Source organism: Saccostrea echinata, unplaced genomic scaffold, assembly GCF_033153115.1.
Source record: "Saccostrea echinata isolate AGI-Se365-2 ecotype Australia unplaced genomic scaffold, CSIRO_AGI_Sech_v1 ptg000030l, whole genome shotgun sequence".
NCBI classification, from domain to species: Eukaryota; Metazoa; Mollusca; class Bivalvia; order Ostreida; family Ostreidae; genus Saccostrea; species Saccostrea echinata.
This window is the reverse complement of record NW_026889779.1, coordinates 8,314,447-8,333,586: the sequence shown is the minus strand read 5'-3', so window position 1 is coordinate 8,333,586 and position 19,140 is coordinate 8,314,447. Positions and strand designations below refer to the sequence as shown.

The 19,140-nt window shown below is 33.7% G+C and overlaps 2 long non-coding RNA genes across 2 annotated transcripts; both read right to left on the bottom strand.

The window, feature by feature from the left end:
• Window positions 1–2,327: 2,327 nt before the first annotated feature.
• LOC133196291 (uncharacterized) lies at window positions 2,328–3,738 on the bottom strand. Its single transcript, XR_009722314.1, has 2 exons — window positions 3,615–3,738; window positions 2,328–3,502 (listed from the first exon to the last, which is right to left on the bottom strand). It is a non-coding gene; the product is annotated as an uncharacterized LOC133196291 (long non-coding RNA).
• Window positions 3,739–5,042: 1,304 nt separating this feature from the next.
• Window positions 5,043–17,671, bottom strand: LOC133196290 (uncharacterized). Its single transcript, XR_009722313.1, has 3 exons — window positions 17,650–17,671; window positions 5,241–5,368; window positions 5,043–5,135 (listed from the first exon to the last, which is right to left on the bottom strand). It is a non-coding gene; the product is annotated as an uncharacterized LOC133196290 (long non-coding RNA).
• Between the last annotated feature and the right edge of the window lie 1,469 nt (window positions 17,672–19,140).

Here is a 19,140-nt window from a genome sequence, read left to right as displayed (position 1 = left end):
TGATAGCTTTCACATGGATTAAAAAGACACTTATTACTACATGTAGTACATGTATGTAACATGGCTGATCTATACATGTATGATGCAGTTACAGTACGGAAATGGGGCGCAACTGAACAAAAATCAAGTCTACAAACTTTATTTACGAGGGGCATAACCGTAATTTTGATATATTTGATCTAATTATATTGTGTAGTATATAACGGTAAAATAACAAGGAAGGGGGGGGGGGGCTGGTCTCCATGTCTCCACCCAGTTCTTACGGGCCTGATATTATGCAATTATTTTTCGACGACTTGAACTGAGAGAACGTTCGGTAGCGATCAAGCGGTGGGAGGTGTCAAAGTAGTTCAGCCCTCCCCCTATTTTTCAGTTATTAAATTACAAGTATGTAATATAGTTAGCAAAGATGAACTTGCCAGCCCCCTCCCCAACCCACCCACCCCCTCCTTTGGGAACACAGACGGACCCCTCGTAAGCTGGTCGAGGAGAGTTACACAAGCATGACAAGCCCCCACACACAGATTTTTCACGTCCGTAGAGAGTTTGGATTTTTTTTTTTGTCAAAAAATTTTCCGAGTCGGAGAAAAAGGGCGATTATTTATCTCTTGGTATGTCCCCCTCCCCGCCCTAAATAAAATTCCTGGTTCACCCTTGACATTTCAAACACATTCCCTAGCCCCCAAGAAGAAATAAATCTAGCTTACTTCATTAACTCTTATTTTCCACATTGCTACAGGTAATGTACAAATATAACATCCATATACGATTTAAATCATGGACTTATTACTCTCAGGATTTTATGGTGCTGTTTTTTTTTGTTTTTTTTTTTTGGTTTCGTTGGTTTTTTTTTTTTTTTGGGGGGGGGGGGTTGTCACAAACACATTAAACCTTTTATACAAGTTACAGATTGATATATAAAGGAAAAAAAATCTGTTATCACACGTGTTCATTGTCTAATCGGGATCGATATCCCTCCGACTGAGATTCGTTTCATATTCAGAAACATCTCTAATAAAACATAGCCAAACATCATTTCCTGTATAATATGAATGTGCAATGATTAATTCAAGTAACTTCTATAATTTTTTTTTCTACCTTTGAAGTAATATGGAATATGATGTTTTGAGGAAAGAATAATCCACATATCATACAAGGTAAAAAAAAAAAAGTTCAACAGACAGACCCAACATCCTCTGTCCAATGTCTGTAACGGTCATCATGAATTTTACAAATGTGAGGCCCTTGGGCCACAACGCTCACCTTGAGTCACTTTGGCCCTGCTGTTTCCCCCATATAGATGTATTCTTAATTAAGTAAAGTTTGCTAAATTTTATCTTTCCTGATGCAGTGATTCTGGAGAAGATTTTATATATATATATATATAAATGTATATATCAATGTAAAACTTTGACCCCCTATTGTAGCCTTATCCTACCCCAGGGAAATGATTTAAACAACTTGAAATCTACACTACCTTAGCAAGCTTTCACGTAAGTTTCAGCTTTTCTGGTCCTGTGGTTCTTGAGATTATTTACCCTGTTTCTGCCTTTTCTTGATTATTCCTCTTTGGAGGTATAAGGCTTGGCTCTTCGTTTTAAAAATTTAAAATTCCCTTTACCCAGGGATGCTTTGTAGCTACTTTGGTTAAAAATGGCCTAGCGGTTCCTGAGAAGTCGAATGTGAAAAGTTTACAGACAAGTGGATAGTCAGGTGGGCAGACACTGGACAACAGGTGATCATAAAAGCTCACTTGAGCTTTCAGCTCATGTGAGATAAAAATCATTAAAGCTCACTTAAACTCATAATTTTTTTTTAAAAAGAAAAATGCCACTGTCATCACAAAATTTGGGGCACAAATCTTGATTTTACTCTACAACTTTGCAATTTTTAATGTCAACTTCAGACCATATGGTCAGCTGTATAATGTACATGTACATAATTACAAAATTCTCTTGGTCCTTTCCAACATACATCTATCTATATTAGTTGATAAACCATTTGAAATTTGCATTCACGTTGATTAAAATAGACTATTAGATGTCTCTAGCAGGCCCGTAGAATGCAGGGGGTGGGGGTTATAGTATTTTGCTATAGTAAGTTTCCCTTTAGATGCTGGATCCCCCCCCCCCCCCCCACTTTTTGATGTTGTAAGGTCCAGCACTGGCAAATTCCAGGATTTGGACAGTAAATCACCTTTTCTTTTTTGCTTGTCAGATAATTTCGGGAAGTCCCCCCCCCCCACTTTTGGTCAGTTTGGTTTTTTTTTCTTTTGAAACTGTTGCTACGAGCCTGCTCTAGATAACTCACAAAAACAAAGAGTCAAATAATAGTTTTTAACCTTTATTCATTTGATCTAAAATTGACAGGTTAACGAAATAATAATATAGTACATGTACCAAAACTGAAAAAAAAAAAAAATTCTTGTCTTTTGCCACCACAGTATTTTTAAGGTCATATGCAATGTACATGCACTTTACAGTGAACCTTCCAACTGATAATTTTCAGAGAAAATATAATTGAAAATCATGATACCATTAGGTGTTCTTTGACAAAAAAATCAGCATACATTACATGTATCAGGAGTTTTGAAAAAATATCAAATGATGAAAACCCTTGCATTTTTTAAAAGAAAAATCCCCCTGCCCCCCCAAAAATGTTTTATGTGGTATTTTCTCAAAATTTGATTCAGATAAGGTGTGCAAGCATTACCAGGTTTCATAAAATTGCACAAAGATCTTTCAATTACTGGATTTCTTAAATTATAGAGAGAATAAGAAAATATATTTCAAACTATACTGCGCATATCCTTAAGCCATATCATGTTAAAGACATGAAAGTCAAACACAAACTTCAGCAAACAGGAAGTCTGTGAGCCAATGCTCACTAGTAATACCCTCGCTCTGATGTGAATATACACTCTCATGAATCCCACAATATGGCATGCCTAGTCAAAGAGAGTGTCAAAATTTCAAGCATCTTTGATGAGTAGTTGCTGAGAAAACTGCGACGAAAAATTGTTACAGACAGACACACAGAGAGACACACAAGGGTAAATGAGTATACCCCCTCTACTTCAGAGTGGGGTATAATTATAACAACTGTCGCTTACTACTGCAAATGATCAATAAAAGATCTCTCATTACAAATTTTACCTGTTATTAATCTACAAAAATTTTCTTGATTAATATCTTTTAAAAAATAATTTTTATATACTAGCAATTTCACATCCACATCCCTACTGATAAAAAAGCTTCCAGATATTGAAAGTTGCTATTCAAATTCATAATAAAGTTGTTGAATAAAATCCACATATTCCTGGTACTTGACAACAGATAGTTTGAAATGGACAAAGTCTTTTTCACATCCTCTTTTCCTCAAATGCTTTTCCAAATTAAATAAATAACTTTTACTTTATAATATTTACAGAGTACTGTGACTGAATGTCTTGAATTTAAACACTCTTTTTGAAGTGTATCTCTCAAAGGTTGGCAGCCTTGATCTGTAAAAAAAAAAAAAAGAAAAGAAAAATCTCTATTAATCTCTAAAACTTAGAACAATCATAATTGAAAAATTTACTTTGCTATAAAATAATTACAAAATAACTTACGCACATGTATAAAAAACAAATCTCCCTAAATGACACATTTCTTAACCAACATAAAATCTTAAATGAATGGAATCTTTGATAATGATGTTCAACACACTCAGTTGTCAAAGCTGAATTAAGCATCTAAGTTAAAAAAAAAAAAAGAAAAAAAAAAGGCTTAAATAGTACATGCAGGATCATATGATCCTGTCCACAAGTTTCGATGAACTAAAGTAGATGTTAACATTCAGTTGAAGTTACCCCAACATATGTACGTATTTTTTTAAATCAAGAACACAGTCAATGTCAGCTATTTAACATAGAGAAATAAAATTGTTTATCTAGATGCACCCCCTTTTCTTCTCTTATGTAGATTTTCCTTATATACATGTATATGCTACGGGTGGGACGATACACAGATCTTGCAATACGATACGTATCTCGATACATATGACACGATGCGATACGTATCTCGATATTATGATAAATTATAAAACTATTAAAAAAACTTAGTATTTGTTTTCATATTTTCTTGACCATGTTGACAATAAATCAACAAATTATTCTACATCAAATCATATGTGATTTGAAATTAATACTTGAAGTTCATGAATTTTTATTGACTTAATATTTACAAAAACAATATTGCTTGTAAGTATTGCCAGATGTCTATCAACAAGTTGTTTATAAATAGTTGTGTAGTTCATCAAGAACACTGACTAAAAATTCATTCTAAAAAAATCACATGTACATTACTATTAATTGCTGAATGTCTGTAACCAAGTTGAGTTTTACAAAAGAAAAATTAATCCACAATTTGTTTTAATATTTCAAATTTTTAAAATTAGAGAATCCATGGTTTGTTATGAGCTGTTAGTGCCAGATGGACTAACAATTAATGATATCAATTGTTGTGGAAACGATACTTTTTGTATATCACACGCTTTAGCGGCTTTATATACGGAACTTTTCTTGTCCCATCTTCCGAGGATGCTTAAAAGTGAAAATGTTTTACCCCTTATCTACGACTTATTAGTTCTAAAGCGTGTTGTCAACATCAATATCACCTCTTCGCTTCGTACAAGCCGCCATTTTTCAAGGACAACTACTTTCATTTTCAATTTTTTGATAGGTCGTTCGTGTATCGTTTCGTACCGATATTTTAATGCATGTATCGTAAACCGTATCTTAGCAGGAAATATCGGTATGTATCGGTATATCGTCCCACCCCTAGTATATGCATACAAGTTATTAATCCTAAATCACTTTTTGACCCGAGAACAGCTGCAAGATAATTTTCAATAGGTTGCCTCCCCTTATGTGCATGTGCTCCTTTTCATGAAGTTTTCTTTAGTTAAATTTCTCAAGATTTTTCAGATTAATTTTTTGGTTAACAAATAGTACTCTGTCATACAAAACTCACAACTCCTCTCATATTTTACCTTATCTCCCTTTTGTTAACAAAATCCACTTTTCCAACATCTCTCTCTGCAGTGAGTCTATCATTAAGTCATTAACTTGTCTTGTCTCCAATACAAAAGTTTTCCTACACAACAGGTATATAAAAAAATAACAACCTTCATACATGTAAGTTGATATGAAAATATTAAATGTACATTCATTGTAATTTATTGAAAAAAATAATTCTAACCTGGACAACTTTTAGCTTGGTTGGCATTGTTATCATCTCTGTTGGCATAATGTAATCTGAACTTTCTAATTTACCCTTCTATCAGGTGGCTATAGTTGCTCGACACATACCAATTTTTTATCCATTTCCTGAAAAAAATGAAATTCTAATTTACTATGAGTATTAAAATGTTATTCCTTTTAAAAAGAAACTTACACTAGTGATTCAGGGGACCTACGTTCAAATCCTGGTTTGGTCTATCCCATATTTATTTGGTGCCATTGATCACCCCTCGACTTGCAGGTAAAAGGCTTGCCAGGGGTAAAAAGAACTTGAGTTGTGTCTTCAAGGGCAAATACAATTTAAGGAGGGAGGAATATGGCGATCAGACAGGCTTGATCCCCATCGCCAGATCACTCAGTTAATAAACATGCTAAAGCACCTGATTAGTGATACAGAGGGCTGGGTTCAAATCCTGTTCTTGCTTATGCAGCATTTTCCTGTTACACACCTAATGTCAATGGCAGAGAAATTCAAGAACTTTCCTGTCATCAATAGACAAATATTTTGGTGACTAATTGTCTGAGTTCAGCTAAATTAAACTTTTTACCTCAAAGGCTAAGAACATACAAATTACAGTTTTCTTAGAGACAGTATACTAGGCAATCTGGATACATTTCCTTTGTCTGACATGGAAAAAAACTCCCATATTCATGACAGGTTTTCTTAATTTTTCACTGAAAATAACAGCTTAAAATATGATTTTTTTTAATCTTGTTTACCTAAAAGTTATGCCCCAATACACCTTATTTGACCAAGTTATAGTCATTAAAGGAATCTATTTCTCAAATTAAAGAAATTGTAGGCTCCTTTCATTTACTAATTCTTGACCTTAAGAAAAAACTGCAACAAATATGTTTCAAAAATTGACAGAAAAAGCGATGTCGGCCATCCGTATGGAACAGCGTCCAATCATAAAATTATGTATTATCTAAAATATGGTTGAAACGATGTCAGAGACAAACTAATTATTCATTGACAAACATCTAAAAATTATTAGAATATATTTAGGTCATTGATTTGAAATTGGTATATATGATTTTTCAAAGGAGAGTACAATTTGAAAGACAGTACAAAAAGTGGAAAACTACTGTTACTGTTATTTGATGAAAATAAAATTATGACATGATTATATAATAGTGTTGTAATTTGCATGCACTATGCCTAAATAGTAGTCAGGGTTTGACACATGGTGCACGAGCCGGAGGCGAGTGCACTATGTGTCAAACCCTGACTACTATTAGTATTTAGACATAGTGCATGCAAAGTACAACACTATTGTTATTATTATGCTGACTGCTGTATAAAAACGACAACATCTTCTCCATTTCCAATGTTTCATCACTTCTTACATTCATGTTAGTACACCCCTATCATGACGTCACATTGTGCTACATGTACATCATCTTTTTTCTTTAATTTTGAATGATCCATGTACAGATACATGTAGTTTCAGAGAATTTTAGTTGAGTGAAGGGGAAAAAATTGCAAGAAACTATTTTAGAAAATTAATTTGTTTATTTTTTTTTCTTTAAGTGTAAAATATTTGAAACTAAGTTTATATATATTATAATACAGTGCTTTAGACAATGTCGTCTGTGGTGTAATCGGTAGCGAGTCAGACTGATGATGTCGGGGTCGTGAGTTCGATCCATGGCATGGGAGCTGTTGGATTTTTTTCGGAAAAAGAAGCCATGCACTAGCTATTTCGGCATAGTATGTTTACGATATATAATTCCTTAGAACACTATGTGAAAATAGTTGGGTATTGATTATATAGAGACAAACTGACAGGAAGCATAATAATGTGTAATAAATAAAACGCAACATCGGACTGGGCTCTGCAGCTATATACAGGAAGTGTGCATACTGATGATACTCTTAAATTATCGTTTATTGAATTTTAAAAATTTACTCCGTTATGGTCTATATGTAAATATCACACACACACTAGCAGTGCATGTGGCTAAATCAAGAAAAAATTGTACGTGCACCACAAATACTTGATAATCATAGGTAATAAGAGATAACAGAGCTCACCTCAACGAATGTTGTCTTTAAGTAAGGCAAAGTCCCACACTAAACTAATAATCTAGTAGTCTGCATCCCTACAGTACCGACCAGACACAACCTAACAGAAAGCGAACCCAAAGCGCACCCCGGGTTCGCTCTCTGGGTTCGCTATAGCTGACCCAGAGCGAACCCGGAGCGCACCCAGAGCGAACCCGCAGCGGACCCAGAGCGAACGCCGAAAGCGAACCCCAAATTCAGTAGCGAACCCAGAAAGCGAACGCGCGTTCGGTGTTGCATAACAGAGCTGTCAATCAGGATTAGCGGTAAGACGTGTTAACCAATCAGCGCATCGACCGATCAGCATGTCAGTTTGTCATTCGATGTAAATAAAACATTGTACCAGCAAAACGTATTAATGTACAGTGTGAAATTATTATTAACATGATTTAAAAAAAATCATATTTATATTTTAATTATCCAGGTAGCATGTTATATTTACACAATTATTTTCTTTATTTTTTATTTTTTAAAATCCATTAATTTACATTGCGTAAATTTACCAGACAAAACGTTCTTTAATGTATAAAAGAAAATAATGGTTATCACAATTGTTACTAAAAAAAATGGGTTTTGATAAATTATAGCATTTCATCATCTCAAGATACTGTACAAGATTGTGTATATGTACGTGCTTTCAATCAATTATTTTATTTTTATAATTCTGATTTACATTTTTTTTATTTAAATCCAGATCAACATCAGAATTATTGATCTTCTTCATTGAAAAAAAAAATAAGAACAGCATAAATGCACATTTACAGTATGCACAATAGTAAACGACTATAGTATTATTTTGATTTCTCTTTCACAAAAAAATAATGTAAAGCTTGATTTAGTTTGTTGGTTTTCTAACTGAAGTAAAAATAACGAAGTGCGATTTACATGTACATTATTGAACGAACTAATTATGAGAAGTAAATAAGCTATATAATAAGTCGTACAGTATTGTATTCTTTTTAAAATAGCGTAACTTTTAATGATAAAGCGTATTTAAGATGTTTAACTATTTTTTTTCTCTGATGATAGGCCCCGTTAACTGCTAATTATGGTCATGATATTTTAATATCAATACATAAAAAATGTATATTTTTACAAACAAATTAATAATTCTGTATACTTACTGAAATATTTAGTCGGCAAATGCACACGACACGATTGTCGGGGTTACTTTTTTATCCCTGATACTTATTATTATTTCTGCAGATGAATGAATTTTAAAAAAGGCTGATTTTTGAAATTCATAAATAGAAAGATGGATGTAGTTTTTCTTTCATTTTTTAGACCACTTTTAAAAATCTTTTACCCCCATACTGCATATCATAAAATCCGATTGAATCAAAACTCACTGCCAACCTATATCATGTGATAGAACATGCCGCATTCGATCATAAATTAATTACATGTATCAAAAAGATAAAAAAAAAATATTCTATATATGTCGGAGAATTAAATAAATGATTATTTGTAATTCAAAACACCTACAAGTTTTATTTACATGTTGTCTCAAAAATATTTTTTTTTTTTTTTTTTTTTTTTTTTTTTTTAGTTTTCCGAAGTCGATGAATTGCTGCAGTAACTATTTCTAATCTAAAATATTTATTAATTAAGCTTTTTTTAAAAGAAAAAATATCCACTCCTAAATATATTTATCTATTTTGTTCAAAAAAGCATGCATTAGCATTAACAATCGTGAATGATCGTTTAATGTGAAAAATCGTGTGCGTGAAGGATCGTTCGTGTAACAGGTTTAATCGTGCGTTAATCGTTCGGAATTGTTCGTGTAACGTGATCGTTCTTTTTTGTTGTCAACAATAATGTTGCAGCCACTGTACATGCACATGTATCGATCGCCACAAAAACAACAATGATCAATTTCACTACTGTATTTGGAATAAACAAGGGGCGGAGCTTACTGGCGGCAAAATTAAAGCGGGGTCCGCTTCACGCATGAGTGCGCAAAGCGAACCCAGAAAGTGAACGCCGGGTTCGCTCTAGCGGACCCAGAGCTGACAACGAGCGAACACAGAGCGAACCCAAAGCGCACCCAAAATTTCTGAAAGCGGACCCGTAGCGGACCCCAAGCGAACCCAGAAAGCTAACCCGGGGTGCGCTTTGGGTTCGCTCGGGTGTTAGGTTGTGTCTGGTCGGTACTGTACATGTAACATTTATGCAATTTTAGTCTAATAGGGCTTGCAGTTACTTGGGACTGGACTTACCTAAAAAATTTAAACTGGTCACTCATCCAGAAAAAGTAAGTCAAATCCACCATCTGAAGCAAGTTTGAGAGTGTTTATCCCATAATGCATCATCATGCAAGTTTGGTCCAGATTGCCCTTATAATTTCTTGGTAATGGACCCGTTAAAAATCTTTAAACCTGGTCACTTATCTGGAAAATGTAGGTCAGATCCAGCATCTGAAGCAAGTCCAGTAGTGTGCATCATTAGATGTATCATCCATGCAAGTTTGGTTAACACTGGGCTTATAGTTACTATGAAATGAAATCTGCTCCAAAAACTTTATCCTGGTCACTCATCCGGAAGGAAAATGTAGGTCATATTCAGCATCTGAAGGAAGTCAAGTATAGTGTGCATCCTAAGATGTATCATTTGTACAAGTTTGTTCAACCTAGGACTTATAGTTACTTGGAAATGAAACCTGCTTAAAAAACTTTAATCTGGTCACTCATCTGGAAAATGTAGGTCAGATCCAGCAATTGAAGCAAGTCCGGTAGTGTGCATCCTTATATGTATAATCCATGCAAGTCTGGTCAATATAGGGCTTATAGTTACTTGGAAATGCTCCTTTTAGCTGAATTTGCAGCATCTGAAATCTTGACTGGTATAATGAAACATAGTAGAAGCATCCTTCATGCATCTCTGATTAATATAGGGCATAGAAGTACAGCTGACCTTCTGTTTTTTGAACACGGATATATCTCAAATACCATGGATATGTTGAAGTTATATTTTGAAGTCCCATCTGCTTATTCCTTAAGTATTTTACCCTGAATATCTTAAATCCTTGGTTATCTCAAAGTATTTTCTTTGTCCCTTTGAGTTCGAGATAACGAGGTTTGACTGTACTTGAAAAGAAATCTGCTCCAAAAACTTTAACCTGGGATGCGGACGCCTGCACTGACGGTATTACATAAGCTCCCCAACTTCGTTGAGGTGAGCTAAAAATTCAAATTCCCTATTCTTGACATTATCATGAAACTAACTTAATGTCATACTGGGCTGTGCAGCTTGAATATACAATCTATTCACACCTATAATTTTTGTGAAATAGTGTATATTGTTTAATTTTTATATATTTACTAAATCATGGTCTATATTAAAATTATGTTGTAAACATTTGGCAGAGTGGTCAATATCAAGAAAATTATGGCATTTGTCTAAGAACTTTCTGGACAACCCTCATACAAGTACTCGTTTAACTCAAAAATCTTTATTAAGGTCATGAAATACCCAATTTTCATCTAGAATGTCACAATGATATGCAAAACTCAAAAGGAAAAAAATTGGTGGTACAATTTGTTGAATGAAAATGTATCAAACAAAAATCTAGCATAAAACCCATTATTAAGGTGACCAGAGATATATATATGATTCTTGAAATTTAAAATCTTTATTAAGGTGACCAGGTATTCAGGGTTGTCCATAAGAACTGAAATAGAAAGAGGACATTTTAAAAGTGGAAGGCTGTCTTGGATTCCTCTGCTAGTGAGGGTTGAGGGGGCAATGCAAGAATAACTGGGGGATTATGTCATTACGGGCGGTGAATTTACCTGGCCCCTGAATCTTGAGAACAACCTTGGGTATTCTGCATTTAAGCAACATGATTCCTCACTATTCCTTAACATTGAAGAATAAAACATCCTTATAAATCAAAAACCTAGCTTACATGCATTAACCCATCATTAAGGGGACCACAGATATATGCATGATTCTTGAACTTTAAAATCTTTATTAAGGTGACCAGGTATTCAGGTTTGTCCATAAGAACTGAAATAGAAAGGGGACATTTCAAAAGTGGAAGGGTGTCTTGGATTCCTCCTCTAGTGGGGTTTGAGGAAGCAATGCCAGAATGACAGGGGGATTAAGTAATTACAGATGGGGAATTTCCCTGGCCCCCACATCTTGAGCACAACCTTGGATATTCTATGTTTAAGCATGTAAAACATTAATCAATTACATTTAAGCAATGATTCCTCACTTTTTCTTAAAACTGATGAATAAACTAATCCTATAAATCAAAAATCTAGCTTACATGCATGAAACTATCATTAAAGCTGACATGAATTCTTAAAAGCGCAACATTTGCATCAATGTATGACTTGTTTCATACCAACTAGCTGTATTCTGCCATATTTCTTTCAGATACCTTGTCTTATTGTAACAATATATACCCCAATGCCCTCATTACACTTGAGTGAGTTTTTGGTTTGGCTATCGACGCGTGCACATCTCCGACAGTAAAGTATCTGGGAACACATGAATTGATGAAAACATTTCAAAACCACAGCAGATATAAAAACAGTCATAAAGATATTTATAAGTATCATTTTGAATAATATAAATGCAAGTTTGGAAGAAAAAAACATAGTTGTGCATGTTTTTTAAAAGCATGCCAATATACAGATATATAGCATAATTAACTTGGAATAATTCACAGTAAAAATTGTACAAACAATTTGCAATTATCTATTGTAAGAATGGAACAAACAACCAGCATATTTGATATGCATGTCCATATGCAAATATAATGGTGCATACCGAGAGAACGCGTCGAACGCTGTAAACTTATTCATACCTGGAAAATAGACCACTGTACCCGTTCGAAGATGTGCACATGCCGAGTGATTTACACCTTGTATTTCATTGAAATATGCATCGCAGAAAAGTAATAAACTCTATAAATACTCAACAGTAAAGACGTTGTCATGTCATCATACAGCCTAGCACTCAAATACACTTAGTCCGTGCTGATCAGATTTTGGTCAGCTAGGGAAAATATCAAAAGTGAGAAGGGGAATTAGTATTTACGCGACTGGATAAAAAATAAGAAATCATTAAAAAAAAGTCTGATTGCTGTTCATGAAGTGAAACTGAAAATTGTCTAGATCTAATAAACATACAAACATTCTTTGTGTGTTATATATTGCATTACAGGCTTCATATATAATTTTTTAATTATGAAACAAGTCGTACATTGATGCAAATGTTGCGCTTTTAAGAATTCATGTCAGCTTAAATGATAGCTTCATGCATGTAAGCTAGATTTTCGTAATTATCTAAAAACTAAACTGAGTAGTTTGGTGTGAGAAAATTATTTAGAATACAACATCAAAGCATCTAACCAAAACACAAATTAACAAATATACACACACGGGGGGGGGGGGGGGGGGGGGGGGGGGGGGAGATACTCCCTTTTTTGAGCATTGTTTTTGAAAGGGGACAGCCGGAAGAAATAATTGACACTTTACTGAAAAATCTTTGACAAGCTAAAAAATGCTCTGGAAAAACGGGAGGGGGCATCCCCAATCCCCGCGTTCTACAGGCCTGTCTTTAATGGTTAATTTTGTAAGGATTTTTTTTTTTAAAGAATGGCTGGTTCTCCCCACTCTCATCCAACGATACTGTATTGAATACTCAAATATTTTTCTTCTGAAAATGATAGTATGAATGGAATCTGTCCTCCCCCTGACTACGGATTTTTTTCAATCCCTTTTTTCCTTTTTCATTTTTCATTTTCCCCCCAAGTATTTCGGCATTTTTCTGAACCCCTCCAAATTTTTAAGTGCCGAAAGTTTTGTTTTTGTTTTTTTGGCTTATCAATCATTTTACTGCCCCCTGCTCCCCATCGCATATACACATTTTGAGAAACAGTGCTACGTGCCTGTTTTATATGTATGTATAGGAAGCCCATCCAGTTTGAAAATTTTCCCTAGGTAGTATAAAATTTGATACCTATACAATTTCTTGTATTTTAAGAGAATCTGTAAGGATTACTTGAAACCCTACCCACAAGATTGTGGATAAATACTTTTTTACATTTTCATACAAGTATACAAACACTCATTCTCTCTCTCCCTCTCGTGTAAGCATACATAAGTGGTTTCAAGAATCTCCTCACTTTACATTTGGGTACACAGTTAGAACTATTTCAATTACCAATGTTACTTTCATATATACTAGGGATGTCAATTTTATTCGAACAGCTTAGTCGAATAGTTGGAGGCTTTAGTCGAATGATAGTCGAATATTCGTTGAAATTTAAATTAATTTTTCATGTCATTTTCACTATTTGTCTTTTATAGACTAGTTGTACAATATTTAACCTACGCTATCACCATTATACAACGAATTTCTGATTTGTAAACATTTATGTAGTACAATAAATACTATACATCTACATGTATCCAATGCATTTGATTTCAAAATTAATATAATATTTACTGCACATTTTATCTAAATGCAGGATATCAAATGCTTGCATTTGTCCTTTCTTGTCATAACGAGACTACATGTACCCGTTAATTGAAGCCATTTCTACGTATTGTGTCAGTGACCTTTGACTGGTAAACAATTAAAGCGTGCCTCTTGTAAAAACAGAGAGAACTTTTAATTATGAGATTTTGTGCAAATAATCAATACAATCTTAAAAAGACTGCATGATATTTATATCAGAAAGAAACACCATTTAATTACACTCATAACTGTCCCCCAATTTACATGTATTTACAATTTTGTAACAGCTGTTTAATATTCTTTATGAATAGTTGCATCACGTCAGATCTTATGGAATTGCAGGTTGAAGCTTTATGATTTGAATCTACAAAACCAAACAATTCTTGAACGTCCTCTCCATTTACAACAATCAGTGGTAAACAATCCTTGATAATCATGTTTGTGATAGCAACATTTTTATTTCTGGCTCTGAACATGCAGTTAAAACATACCCTGAGTTTTACTTACAAGAACATTGATCTGTATATAAATGAAATGGGCAAATACAATTTTATTACCTTGAATTTAAAATTACGTTTAGGTAACACATTTTTAACGAATAACCGACTAAAGAAATTTTAGTCGATAGTCGGTATGATCGAACGATAGTCGAGTACTCAAATATTCGTTGACATCCCTAATATATACTAATAGTGTAATACATGTACTTAACTTCAATTTAAACCAAAACATGTACTGTAGATTATTTTATATACACATAATTATGTCTGTTCTTGTCGGTAATTGTATCAATCATGCTTGTAATTTGCGATGCCTGAAAGGGCCCCGATTTGAAAATAATCTATGTACAGAAACAAATTGTTCAGTGTTGCTTAAATTTACGATATATTAGTTTTAGTTTTATATCTAAAACAGTTGAAGCCAGTTCATTGTACGTATTTAAATATATTTGATCAAGGAAAATCCGACTTTTTTCAGACATTTGTTTAAAATATATTGAAGAATGTATTATACATAATCCACCCCCACCCCCTCCTTTTATTTTCTTTAAAAGATGTAAGATCCGTAACAAGAATGTATGTTTATGTATTAAATTTGATGTAATGAAGCCACATTCATGAACTATTAATACATATATCGAAACATTTATTTTGATTTCTGAAACGTTTTATTTGCGTGACTATTTTGTGTAATCAGGCAAAATACCAGTGTCACTTTCACCTTTGATATTTTCCCTGACCAAAAATACTGATCAACAGGGACCACATGTGTTCAAGTGCTAGTGACTATGTGTTTACCGTTGAGTTACAAATGGATTTATTTCTTCCGTGATGCATATTTCATTAAAAAGGAAGTTATTCTCTCGACATGTGCACATCCCTGTACCGATAGCAGTATTTCAGGTAGATTTTAAAGCATTCGATGCGTTTTCTCAGCATGCATGCATGTACATGTATATCTGAATTTGTTATACTTGAATGCCTAAGTTGCATAGTATGTGCATATACCATGTAGCAGGCATAATGCTCAATAGTACAGTGTTATTTGAAAAATGAGGTAGCATGTGGTAGCCTTTTCTTGTTTATTGTTCAAATATATGTGTGAATCAAACATACATGTGTTATTTTGATTTTAATGCATTGCATCTAAATTATTCAAAATTTAAATACTTCTTTATGGTTTTCAGTAAAATTCCTAGTTTTTCAGATTTATGGTATGTTCCAAAACTGCTTTATCAGAGATGTGTACAGGTCTACATGTTTTTATGTCAGTTCATGGCGTGTTCCAAGACTTTGCTATCAGAGATGTGTACATGTCGACAGCCAGGCTAGAAAATCACTCAAGTGTAACAAAGGCATCAGGGTAATCAGGGTTTATATAGCCGGTAAAATAAGAGAGCGAATCTGAAAGAAATATGGCGGAAAAAGGGAGTACGAGAATGAAATAAGTTGTACCAGGATGAAAATATCGCATATTTAAGAGTTCATGTCAGCTTTAAGGGGACCAGAGATATATGTATGATCCTTGAAATTTAAAATAATTATTGAGGTGACCAGGTATTCAGGGTTATCCATAAGAAATGAAATAGAAATGGGACATTTTAAAAGTTGAAGGGTGTCTTGGATTCCTCTAGCTATGCTAAAGGGGGCTGAGGGGGGAATGCCAGAATAACAGGGGGATTATGTCATTACAGGTATGAAAATTCTCAGATATTATAAAGTTAAGCAACACATTTCCTTACTACAGGCAATTCCAAATGGCTCGAACTTCGATCTTTCGAAGTTCTTGATTGCTTGAAATATTAGCCTTGGGTCTAGTAGCCCTTTTCACAAAAAAACTGAAGTTTTTGCGTAAGATTTTAACTTAAGAATTTCTTACGACAAGAACACATTCGTAGCAGATTGAAGTTAAGATTTTATTTACGACAGACTTCATCCCTAGCAATGACTTCAATATGCTTTATAATCCTTAAATAAGTGGGTGAAAATAAAAATAAAACTTAGTTTTTAACATTTGTCAGCATAACAAACATTATTGACAACAAATATCGAATGCAATCGTTTGTGAAGCAAGGAAGTTTAAAATCTATGTCATAATCAAAAGTCTGACGTAAAAGAAGGTCATAAGTGAAACTTACATCGTAAATATTTTGTAGTGTTATTCACTTATATTTTTGACAATGATTGTGAAAAAAAATATAAAATATTATTGTAAGTTGCTTTACAAAGTTAAAGAGCCAGGGGCACTTAGGGCCTTTTTTGGCCCTGTAAATTTCTGAAAAATTAAAACTGCATGGTTTTAGTCGACAAGGCAATAAGTATCACTTGAACACTTGGTGACTAATTTTCTACTAAATAATGACGTAATTTTCTTGATAGTCAATGCATTATGACGTCATGAATTGCGTCATTATTCACATATCCCGAATATTTCTTCAAAAATGGCCAAAATATGATGCTATTTTTCAATTTTTCGTATACAGCACAACTTCCGATCCAAAATGTGCAAATATATTACGAAAGAACTGCTTAATAAGATTATAAAATATATTTTGATTTTTGGATCGAGGGGTGTGCTCATATTTTTATTCTTTGTTGAAGGTTCTCAAATTCACCTGTTTTCTGCAAAATTCAAGAACATCGCAATTTCACACAACCTGTATTCGAGTACCTGGACTCTTAAGAGGAAACTTTTATATACAAACTGAAAGCTCCAAGTCTCTACTTTAAATTGATGTTGAGAAAGGGACATAGTGTGTTAGTGGATAAATTGGTTTATCTACAGGGCCATTTTATGCATAAAGTGAACCTAGCTCTTTAACGTGTATTTTGGTTTTTGCGGGTATATTTTTACAATAAAATCATTTTTAAAATACTTAAGAGAGGGTTGGGGCTCTCGTAAAGTGATGACAGATTTTGCACTTACGACTTTCTTAAGAATTTTTGTAAAAACGATTTTTATCATAAGTTTTAACTTAAGATAAAAATATGTTGTAAGATTTTTTGTGAAAAGATCCACAGATTAGAGCAAAGTGATTTTTATTCCCAGTGACTTTAAAATACATTGTAAACTTAATGGATATATAAACGAATTACACTTATAATGAAGCAAAATTTTCCATCCCTGGCACTTTGTTATAAGCATGTTTTACTGTAATTCTTACAAAATTTTGTGATAAAATATCAGGAAAAAGATGACTTTTGGTCACAAAACTCACTGAATGGGATTGCATGCATAATTTTATTTTAAATTTCTTCAAAACTAAATATTCTAATGGTTAAATTTCATCAATCAAACAGCCCTAGGAATCAACACTTTAAATTACCTCAATTAAACATCAAATCCTCCTTCCATTCTCATAGTTGTACAACACTTCTTCTTGTAAGTCCTTTCTTGTTAGCATGTATATGCAACTGTTTTCTTTTACCAAAACTTTTAATTCGATCCACTGATTGGTTTGTTTCATTTTCATTGTTGACATCTGTAGGGAAATAAAAGCTTAATAATTACAGGTTTTTTAATCAAACTCAAAAGTACCTCTCTTAACAGATTATTAATCACTCTAAAATCTAAATGTTTTCCTTAACATGTAAATAAGTCATAACAAACACATTTTTAAAATATAAATATACATTTTTTTTTAATCTGTAACCTACTGTAATCGAAAAGGAATGTATAAAGAAAATAAAAGGTTGGAATCGAACTAAGGACACCTGTTTCACTAGTCAAATGTTCTAACCACTGAACTATCAAGGCTGATTCATATAGTCTAAACTACTATTTTGTTCATTCCCTCAACAGTCTTTCATCTCAAGGACACGTAACAAGTTCACCTATCTGGAATTAATCACAAGCCCCCACCCCCACCCCCCATCACACCTTTGTTTGAATTAAAGGAAGCTTTAAACACTGCTCACTGAAGAGTTCTACATTTAGTATATATAGGTATCTCTCAATACCTCAAAGTATGCAGGACTGCAATCATGTGTTGTGGGTTTGTGTTCAGTAAAGTGTGCAGAGTTATGCCTAGGTCACATTTAAGCTGATGGTCAGGCAAATCAAATTTTTGTCGTATCGTCAGCTTAAAAACATGATCAGCCGACAGTAGTATCGAGCGACGTGGAGCAGTCATATTAATTCCTAAGAACACTGGTAATTTTCAAAATTTAGATAATTCTAAGTTGGCCAATAGTCGCCCAATCATCGTTCACTAAGCCACAGTTTGATTTTCACCATCAGCCAACATTTACAAAAACCCAATTCCATGCAATAATGTTGACCCATCGACGACCGACTTTAAGAACTGTCTACCAATGTTCGGATGATGATTGAAGGTTGGTCGACAGACTATTGTACGACTGCTTCAATTGAAGGAATCGACCACCGATGCAGAGAAAATTATAACATGGCCCAACAGACACAAAATTGGTAGGCTGACAAAAAAAAAGGTCAAATTCGGGCAAGACAATGGCAGATGAACAGCTGACTGTTGCCTGAAGAAGGTATTTTTGCCTCAAAAACAGTCACCCGTTGGTCTTTCTTGGAAATGTGACTGGGTTTTTTGAAAACATGTAAACATTAAAACATAGACACTTCGAGGTATTGAGAGTAAATAACAACAGATTATGCATATCAAGACTGCATTTTGACTTAGAGGGATCATGGATTTCTGAATCAAGAGACTGAGCGTTCAAGAGATCAAAACGTAAATTTGCTTAGTTATATAAGTAAAAATATCTTTGTAGTCACCTTTTCATCACCTGAAAAATTGGAATTTCCCTGTTAATTAACTACCATTTTGCTTTCTTCTTTGTTT